We start from the raw sequence: 8305 nt of genomic DNA on the forward strand, positions 1-8305 counted from the left end.
CCTCCTCCTTGTGCTCACACTGAATAATTTGAGCTCCTGGTGTAGTCTAAGACCTCTCTGGCTTCCTATGGCATTGGGCCATGGGCAGTTGCCAGTGTGACTTGTACCTAAAGCCAGCGTTTAGGACCCCAGTAACAACAAGAGTTTCTACAGAAACAAAAATTGTCCAAATGCTTGGCTGGTATAAACTACCAGTCTGTGACTGCTTGTCGCAGCTGGGAATCTGGCCCAGGTATGGAGAAAAATACAGCCTTATTAGTGTTTTTCACCTCCAGTGAGTAGTTCAATATATTTATGGCAAATATATAAATAATGTATAGCTTAATGCTGCAGTAAGAATCCTTGTGTTTTGTATGCGCTGACTTTGTTGTTTTGACCGCTTATGGTTAATGTTGCATTAACCCTTTTTATTTTTATCTTTTCATTTAATTGCCTAAGAACAGCCTTGTGTGCACTCTAGTTGGCGGGGACAATGATGCTTCAAATTTCACACCTCACTGGGATTGATGGGAAACTTTTTATTGAGATAGCTGGATTGGCAAAAGGGAAGAGAGAAGCGAAAGTCCAAGTCCAACAGGTATTTGCGTGTCTATACTCTTTTATTCATGCAGAGTCCCACGCAGTTCAGGCAAGGGGCTTGTGTGGATGTCTTTTTCCCTGTTCACGTAACAGATTGTACAATCTGGATCTTAGTCTTTCCAAATAGACTTTTGGAATTTGGAAAAGACTGCAAAAACCCTAAGATTACCTACAACAGTCATGTACCCTAACTGTTAGTTATTTGGGAGTATCTGAGCCCTTTAGCATCCTTGTTGGCTAATGTGATTAACTGGATTAGCTCAGAATCTAGGATAGGCCTCTACCGATAAAACATAGCCATTTGCAGTTGAATAACTCACCGTGGGTTCCCGTCATAGTCAGCGGAGGGCAAGGAGCAATTTGTCTCCTTCTAAAAAAGGTGCTGATGTTCAGACAGTGGAATCTCACCTTGCGCTCCGGTGACTGACTATCCCGTGCTTGACTGCTTGGGAGTGCAGACTCATAGCTTAGATAGAGATGCAAATGCTGAAAGTTAAGGGAGGTAAATCCCATCTTGAGACCTTCCTGATGGGACAAGTTGAGTTATCTGTGCTTGAACTAGTTAAGACTCTGACGTGGTCAAAGTGGCATGAATTGTGTTATTGCACAAGAGCTACTCAGCAGTCATTGTTATTTTGCGTCGTAAACTTAAGCTCTCTTCTCCCCTTGTTAATCTGGAATAAGCTACCGTGGATGGTGAGTTGTCTTAGGGAAAGGACAGTAACTTGTGTGTGTATCAAACACCCTCCTGTAGCTATTGTGAGAGCAGCCGCGTGGCAGAACAACATGGAACCTGCTTGGGATGACTGTGCTTGTGCTTATGGAGCTGCGTGAAGTTGCTCTGAGCTTCTCCTCTGAAGAAGCCAGTCTTCTGGCAATAAAAACGTGTGGATTAAAAATTTTTGTGAGTGTAGCTCCATTGCTTGGGTAATTCAAGCAGTTGTATCTAGGCATCTTGGTCCTGTGGGATATGTAGTGAGTAGAGAGCAGCCTCGCACTGACCAGTGATGGGGGGGTGCTGTGAGTCTGAAACTGTACATTGTTCTGGAGGTCGCAAACCATGTTCAGATCTGCACATGTTTTTGCCTGTCTGTGATCCACAACCTTCTTGTGAGGGCAGATGTGCTCAAAGAAAGAGCAGGGCTCGGCAAGGGAGCAAGGATTTGTACAGGCGCTGCCTCTCTGACAGAGCTGAGCATCTAGAGAACTTGCACAGAGGGCAGGAGTCCTGTTCCAGTGTCCTCTAGGGCCCAAGCCAAGTTGGAGGAGGGTCAAACCTATGTCTCCCATGGGACTGTGTTAACCACCAGGCTATAGGTATGGCTGGAGAAAGAGGGAGGGAAGCTCCCATTGCGATGCAAGATGTATGGGGCAGGGAGCCTAAGCTGGAGTGTGACTATAAGCGTGACATGTAGCTTGGCTTTGAACGGAGGTCAAGAGACCAGTCCTGGCTCTGCATTTCGCACTCTCCAAATGCTTTTGCTGCCAGGGTGGTAGAAGATGAAAAGGGAGCCCGACCATTTCCACCTCCACCTGAGAGATGCAGCATTGCCAGATCAGCRAGGGTTGCCCGTCCTGAGGAGGCCTCATCCATATGTTGCTGGTGGCTGCGCACGGCGCACTCCTCAAACGTCTGCCAGATGTGATTGCTCAGGTGATGGAGGTGTTTATTGGCTCTGATCTGATTGCGATTAGCAGGAGATGGGTATCAGTCTGCTCCAGACGGTTCAGGGCACGTGCCACGGAAGAACTGGAGGCTCCTGGAGAGAGGAGAACTGAGACAGCACGTAGGGAGCAGCTGAAGCAGGGCTCCGGTAGGGCTGTGTTTTGCAGCTGGCAGTCCAGTTTACCCAAATCCTGAGTGTCTAGCTGGACTGGGAGCTGGGAGACCTTGGAGTTCAGAAGCMCCCTGAACCCAGAAGGAGAATGCCAGATAATTCCCAGTGAACAAATGTCAAACCTGGGGAGAACGTAGCTGTACTGCTTTTGTCATCTCACCTGCTGTCGGTGTTTGCTAGTGGGCTAGACAGCGACTGCTCACAATGAGCCCAGTAAAAAATTACCCTTTGCGTTCGTTTACTTAACATTTTCAAGGAGCCGCTGCTAAATCAGGGTGACCTTCGTTCTCTGCTCCCATGCGTGGGCTTGGCTCCAATAACTCCAGTCGAGCTATGCTGACTTTCAGCAGCTGGGACTTGGGCCCTGTTTTTAATGTCCCTTATTCGATGCTCATGTAGTCAGTTTTCCTTGCCAAGGTTATATTTGCTTTCCTTCCTAAAGGACTGCTCTAATATCATACTTTAAAACAATGTGTCTTTTTTTCCCCCCGCAGAGAACAATATGATATGCCACTGTTGAATTAATATGTTCATGAAAAGCGAACGTAATCTCCCCAGTAGATCCCCTTTCCAAAAGATTTATGATTTAATGAATTTTTTATTTCTTACCGGCATGTAATATTTAGTCATTTTACACCTAGCAGGACTTTTTCCCCATCGAAGAAAGCAAAGGGAGGGGCGATTCTATCATCCTAATTTAAATCCCCTCTTCCTTTTCTGTTCCTGGTGCACCATTTGTAACACTTGTTGCTAATGGAAGTTAGAATCCAGTTTTCTGTAACATGGCTTCTGTCTACCCTTGACATATATGTCATGTTGCTAATTTGAGACGATGCTGTGCGAAGAGGAAAGATTTTGGGTAGTGCTTATAGAAAAATCAATGCCTCTGAAAATCTTCATTGCTAGCTGCTTAACCGCTCCGGGCAGGATTTCTTGCTCAGAATCCTGTTTTATCTTCCTCATGGTCATGCTCCGGTGCGTTTTCAACTAAATTGCAATAACGCCTATGACGTTAGGTTATGAAGCCCCGAATAACATCCATAGGTTACACCTTCATTTGAGGGTAAGGTGGAAATGAACTGTGAAGGAGAGAGCCATTTTAGATAATTATTAGCTACATGGGTAATATTCCTAATTATACCACCAATCGATTTCTCCTGAAAGCTCTCTCCGCCTCGAAAACGGCCAGGCGATTGCTGCGTTGGTCCCGTTCCCCAGTGGAGCGCGCGGGAATGCGCGCCGTACCTGGCGTTGGGCATCCGGGGAGCTCGCCGAAAGCCGCTGCTGCAATTCCTGCTGTGATTGACAGAAAGTGCCCTGCCGGGCAGCGGGAAGTAAGTATTAACCTCTCTTGGGCTGTGTCTTCAGAGGAGAAAAGACAAAGAAGGGTTGAAATTGTGGGTGGCCCGGTTGATTTTTCAGACACGCGTGAAGTGCTCGGTGCTTTTATATTATAACCCGGAATCAGCACTGTTCATCATCACCTGTCAGGAGAYAGATGCTGAAGGCAGGGTCCCCGTGCTGCACAGTCTCCCTGCAAAACACACAGCTCCGACCGCTAGTTTTCACGAGCCTCTTGCTGTSTGGTGCTTCTTAACCTATGATATCCTAACATGCTCGGCTCGCTTTCCTTAAAATCATACTTTTAAAGCCTGTCCTTATTGCTACAGTGGAAAAGTTGGAAATAACAGCTTTAGAGCTACAGAGTAAATGGAAACGGGCCCACAAGGGGGTTTCTCTGAAAAAAAAAAATCACGCGAACCTTTAAACAAGCTGGCAAACACTGTGGAGGAGGAAGGAAGCCTTGCACACTGATTGCTCTTTAATTGCTGGGTTTGGTGGCTTAGGCTATGGGAGCCGAGCCAGAGCGGGAGCCCTGCCCTAGGATGAGTCCTGGTCGCGCCGGCGGCCTCTCCTCTCTCTCGCTCCCTGATTTTAAAAGCGGGTCAGGCTTCTGGATACAAGCCTAACATTGACCACTCTGTGCCGCGCCGGAGCTGGACAGGAGAGCAGCCTCGTGGCCTTGCCGACCACTGCTGATGGCTGCTTACACCGCTTTAGGTGCGGTTTGGCGTTAAAGGACACGGTTGTTTTCTGCTGTAGGGGAAATGAAACTGGGCAGTGCCGCAGCCGCTGCCTGTTGGAAGTTCTCCACTTGTTTCCTTTCTGCCTGAGATTTCRGAGATCGCTTTAATGTAATCGTTTATTTATCCCTTTTGTTAGTCCAGCAGCTTATTCCTCCATCCATCATCAAGTTTATACAGTGAGGAACGYGACTGGGAAGGGACACAGAACTTGCAGTCTTACAAGAGGGAGGAAATGAATRCTGCGTTTTGGTCCAGCAGCCCACTGGCTCGGACTCGGAGGACTGCAGGAAGCTCTTTTACCTTTGTGCACTTCACGGATCACATGCTGATTTCCTGCAGGCGCCTGTGCGTTTGGGGCTCTCCCTGGCTTCATCCCCTCCGTGTGGGTGTTAGCGCTTCTGCATGGCGGTGGCTGGGCCGGCTGGCTCGTTGTTCTGCCGCCGTCCGTGATGCTGCCGCTTTTGGACACCCACTCGCCCGCGCTCTGCGGTGCTGCTCCCCGCCTTGCTCTTGCCACATGCAAATCCTCTCTTGTGCAATCGGGAAACGTTTCCCTTTGTCCCTTTTTGATATTTGCTGGGCTATTGAAATGCTCCCCCTGCCACACGCACACACACTTTGCCTTACTGACTGTCTCACCAAAAAAATCTTTCTAGCGCTTGAAAGCTGCCAAATTGCATTTTTTTTTGTTTATCTGTTGACTTAAGTAGACAGGGCTGGGCGTTAGCTTCCATCTGCCTCCCAGTTAGAAAGGGAAGCTTTAAGAGAAAGTGAGGAGGCTTTCAGCCCTCCATCCCGATGCCAGCAGGGAGAGACTGCAAGGACTGAGAAATTCCTGGTTTTCTGTTTTTTTCCTCCCTCTCTCTTTAATGTAAGCAGTAGACTTGTGTTTTTGGAGGGGGGGAAAAAAAAGATACTCATGTAGTTCAGTCATTGGACCAGCACTTAAAGCAATAATCTGGCTTTCAGTCCCAGATTTTGTCAAACACCCTGTGTCTGACCTGAGTCAAGTCATTCAGCTGCATTTTCTTGACTTTTCTCTAACAGAGCTAGTGCTAGGCTCCCTGCCTGCCTCTCCTGCCCTACCTATCTCCATGGGTCAGAGCTTGCCCTTCCGTGTGTTTATCTACAGCGCTTAGCGCAGTGGAGCCTTGACTTCACCCAGGGCCCCAAGCTGTGACGGGCAGTGATCCCCAGAGAGCAGAGCCTTATAGTGGATGAACTCCCCCCAAATTGCACCAAGAGTAGATCTGACGGATGGTCCCTCCATGGTGTATTGCCACAGACTCCTTCAGACCAGGGTGAAGAGTTGAGGAGCTTTCTTTGCCCTTTCCTGTGTGTCTGGAGACAGCTCGTTTTCAGTTAGTGCTGGATCTCCGGGGCTTGAGGCTTTGTGTGCTCTGTGGCTTGCAGCTTGGCCGCCGCTGCTCCGGAGCCCAGTAACATGCGTTATCTTCCAAGCAGAAAGCTGCAGCCCTGAAGGCTGGGGCTATTCGCCTTTGTAAAGCAGTTGCATGTTGTTTAGGATTCAGTAGCCTTTATGGTTTCTTTACGCTAAGAGACTACCCACAGTCTGGGCTGGCGAACCACTCGTGCCAAACCTCAAACCATTTGCTCCGCAGATCTGCTGGCGGAGTGGTGCTCTGTACCCGGGGTGTAAATCCACCTTCAGGAAGAAGGAAATTTGGGCTGGTAAGAACTCATCCCGCCTGCCTAGCTGCAGCTACGCAAGGAGTTTCTGGTAGCTGAGCTCTCCGTTAGAGATCGCATCCCGTGAGGCCTCTGGTTGGAGCGGCTTTTAGCAGCAGGTACGAGCTAACCGCAGCACACCGGTAGCGTTGACCCTCTGCTGATCTCACCTGGGGTGCCCGGCTTCTCCGTAGCTCTGCTTGCCGTGCTGTAGGGGGGATGGTTTCATATCGTGTGGTTTTTTGAGACTCTGTTGTTTTGCTTCCCACTCAAGCATTTCGTCCCCAAACGCTGAGCACAATCTGGCTTTCATAAGGGGACGGGCTTCTCTCTCCTGCATGTGGAACGTGTTCCCTATAAAAAGATAGCTGGAGGGAGGAACCTGGAAAATGAAGTGAGGGCAGCTAGGGCTCTGCTCTCAGCGAACGCGAGGAACGGGGTTGCTTGCAACTCCTGGACAGCAAGCAGCTTTGTGGTTGCAAATGCTGGATGGTATTTTTGGAGAGCTGTAGAAGAGATTGTAGTACTCGATGATAATTTCTGGCACGCCAAGTAAGGAAAAACCGCTCTACTTGCTTTTTGTCCAAGTGAATCTGGAGTTCTGCTAGGATGCTTTTTTTTTTTTTTTTTGCTAAGATTTTTCAGAGCCTGATTTAGTAAAAGTATATGCTTATTGTTAAATCTAATCCTGTCCTACTTCATTGTCTGAACTCATCGTAATTCAGCTCTACCAGCATTCACAGACTTCCGCGAGTACTTAAAATTTAAGTGGCTGCCAGAAGGCTTTGCTGACCACCAGCTGGGATATTTGGAGGATTTTATCTATCCCCATCCAGGGATAGCGTGAGTCAGGAAAGGGCACCAGGATGGGTTTCAGTTAGCTGCTCCATCCATGGGACAAGGAGAGACTTTATCCCTCTGTTTTCCTCCCTCCCGGCACCTATCCCTACAACAGTATAGTTTGTGAACGTGCTGAGAAGATGCACGTGGAAAGGTGGGATGTGCAGCCCAGGTTATCTGGGTGGTGGCCTCTTGCGGTCCTGTTACGGTCTGGCGCGTGGAGCGGTACCCTGCAGGCGATAGGCCCAGGTCACAAGCCGGGACGTGTCGGAAGTCACTGGGGAACAGCAGAGACCAGCTCCGCAGGGTCGGCACGGCGCGGGGGACGCGCTTCCAGCCCAGCGTGCCTAAAGCTGGTGCCTGAACCTAGGCGCTCGTCCAGTCCGAACCCCAGATGGGCTTCGGTGCCGGCTTGGAGCCGCGGGGGAGGGCGTGAAGTACACGGCTTAATCTCCTGTTTGCTGGCAGAAAAGCAACAGCAGTGACGCTAACTGTGCCTTCCTTGCAGGGGTGGAAAGCCGGGGCGTCCGTTGGCTCTGCTGCTTGGTGAGGGTAGGGTGAGGCGTGCTTGGCTGAGAAATGAAGCGCGGTTAAAACTGCAGGCTCTCTTTCTGAAAAACGAAAACCGCTCTGCTGGCTAATAGGTGTCCTTTTAAGCGGCAGCCGTGCTCTTTTTAAATAGGTTCCTTCTGCCACGGAATAAAACGTCTTGTTTTGCTGCATCAGACTCTCTTCCAGGCCGAGAACTTCAGCCGGGCGCTTCCTTTAATGGGAAAACACGTTCTCTTTTAAGCGTGTGTTTGCCAACTGGTTTTAATGCAAGTTTTTAATTGCCTGTGGAAACAGGATTAAGCATTTTTGGAGGAAAAGCGCTCATACTTTCTGGCAGTATTCAGACCCTCAGGTTGCAAGTACTAAAACGCCCCGCAGTTTCTAAAAGGTCCCGGTTATAACGCGTTAGTTAACCTGTTTATCCGGTCTCGGTAAGCGCTCGGTAATAACCGGGTGTCTTTGGGTTGTGAGGGCGCCGCGTGCTCGTGCGTGTTCCAGCATCGGAGGGGTTTGGGGGGGGGGCAAAGCCCCTTCTTCCCCGAGTTATGTGTCCCTTTCGGAGCAGCCTTGTTTGTGGTACRTGACTCAGATCCCTTGGAGGGGGATCAACCCTGCTTCCAGGCTTCGGCAGTTGGGCAATGTGTAGTGTTGCTCCGGGGCCCGGCTGGTTTGGCGGCAGGTAGCTTATCGTCTAATCCTAGCGTCTTCCCCGAGGAAAGA

General features: G+C 49.5%; 1 protein-coding gene across 2 annotated transcripts in view; it reads left to right on the plus strand.

Annotated features, from left to right (window-relative positions):
* ACKR3 (atypical chemokine receptor 3) overlaps window positions 1-8305 on the plus strand; it is a 39232-nt gene that overhangs the window by 21252 nt on the left and 9675 nt on the right. Inside the window, exon 1 of one of the 2 annotated variants that reach the window (XM_026087791.1) lies at window positions 6290-6312. The exons of the other annotated variant lie outside the window; for it this stretch is intronic. The gene's annotated coding sequence lies outside the window, so the exon portion shown is untranslated. Of the gene's footprint in view, window positions 1-6289; window positions 6313-8305 lie in introns of those variants that run through there. 2 annotated transcript variants of the gene reach the window in all.

Source organism: Apteryx rowi, unplaced genomic scaffold (assembly GCF_003343035.1).
Source record: "Apteryx rowi isolate R43461 unplaced genomic scaffold, aptRow1 scaffold_12, whole genome shotgun sequence".
Taxonomy (NCBI): domain Eukaryota; kingdom Metazoa; phylum Chordata; class Aves; order Apterygiformes; family Apterygidae; genus Apteryx; species Apteryx rowi.